Source organism: Schistocerca nitens, chromosome 3 (genome assembly GCF_023898315.1).
Source record: "Schistocerca nitens isolate TAMUIC-IGC-003100 chromosome 3, iqSchNite1.1, whole genome shotgun sequence".
NCBI classification, from domain to species: domain Eukaryota; kingdom Metazoa; phylum Arthropoda; class Insecta; order Orthoptera; family Acrididae; genus Schistocerca; species Schistocerca nitens.
In genome coordinates this window covers 182,879,911-182,881,844 of record NC_064616.1, presented here as the reverse complement: position 1 = coordinate 182,881,844, position 1,934 = coordinate 182,879,911, and positions in this window count along the sequence as shown.

Below are 1,934 nucleotides of genomic sequence, written 5' to 3'. Positions count from 1 at the left end.
ACTCCATTTGCTATGTGTGGCACCACAATTAACAGGACATGTTCAGTGAATAGTTGTACAATGGCTTGTTCAATTTTGTTGCAATGCTCAGTGGTGCTTAATGTGTTTTGATGGCACACAGATTGTTATAAATGTAATGGATTGATGAGACAGAGAAATACTGAAACCACAGCAGCCTTAACCTTATTTCACATTCATTGGCATAAATAAGTTCTTTATCTGAAGGAAAAATTATGTGTATATATATGTGTTTTCACATAACCTGCTGTGTTTACACAACAGCAAACGATGAGTTCGAAGTGCAAATGGTGCACATTGGCAGTAGTGCAGAACGCTCCACTTTGATCACTCAGCAGAATGAACAAGGAAAAGTTTACAAGCACTAAACTTGAGGTGACTACACTTGTGTCACTAGATTAAGCTTCAGTACCATTGTCTATGGGAGGAAGATGCAGACCCTGAAACGGTAGATTCTGATTCCTTTCAACGTGCTGCACAGCTTTCAGTTAAACTCACCATGCCCATAAATTTTTTCTTCTTTCTGGGTGAGCACAAAGGAAAGAATTCTCAAAAATGTGTGTTTTAATGTAAAATTTGTGGTTGTAACACACAGGAAAACAGATTGATTACCTCACACCCAGATACCAGTTTCAGTATTTTGACAAGATTTTACTTGCTGTTACATATCTGTGATTTTTTAAGAACTGACAAAACTCATTACCACAAATTATAGTATAAATACTGTATTGTACATTTAATTTCCTTCACTTATACAGATTATATATAGTGTACTGTAGAGGATTACGATTTGTAATCATATATGTCAATTACATATGCTTTTGCTCATATTTTGGACATTTTAACGTTTTCCTTTATTCTGCATTTTTCTCAGTTTTGCATTTTTTAAGTCTGGACCACACAAAAACATAAAATGGGGGTTTCACTGTGCACCTTATGGAGTAACTGTTAAATTTTAAAATTGCTATGACAAACAATTTACTACCCTTGTAGCATTAGTGTATTATCAGCTGCTGAAACAGTGACACATAACTACCATTTTCATAAAGTTTCACTGAAGAGTTACTAAACACTGTACTCCACCATCACTGAATTGTGAATTGTGGTTTATTGGTCTGATGACATACATAATCTAAATCATTTGATTCAGGTACAGGAGACACATCAAAATTGTGGAAAAATTTCACCATAAACAAATATTAATAGACAGTATCATAATGAAAATACAATTTTGTTATATATACATACAGTAAAAAAAACGTTGCTAAAATTATCATTTCATTCTCTATGAATTCTTCTACTGAATAGCAGCATTTCTCCCACAGAATCTGCTGTAGCCTTGTTTTCACAATCTCTGTTTTCATATTAAATATGTTCTTGCCCATTAACTTGTAATATATTGTCATTCCCATTGCATGAATTTCATAACTGTACATGGAGAGAACGGTTAGGATTTGCTGTCTCTGAAATAATGGGCAGCAAGGTTCTGCTCCTGTGCTGTATACATATATCTGACAATTACCTTCTGCCATTTTAGTATTTGTGATACACTATTTCAACTTCTCCAGAAAATTGCACCATGCCTAATAAAAGATTCAAAATAACTATGGTATGCTGTTTTCTGTGTACTCATGTCTGTAAAATGTGCTCGTATTTGCACTGCAAATGCAAATCTGCTTAGTTTATTTGGCAGGAAGCCATAAATGTATTCCAGCTTAAGTTCTTGTCCAAATGTAATGCTTGGAATTTGATTGTGTCAACTTCTTCCAGAAGATGATTCCTATGTAGTATTTTAAGTTCCACACATTTCAAATGCTTGGTTTTGAAATGTGCCATATGAGTTTTTCCAAGTTCAGTTTCAACACATGTAACTGGAATCAGTGTGTGCGCTCACAATGGAGTACAGTTTTTTTTCT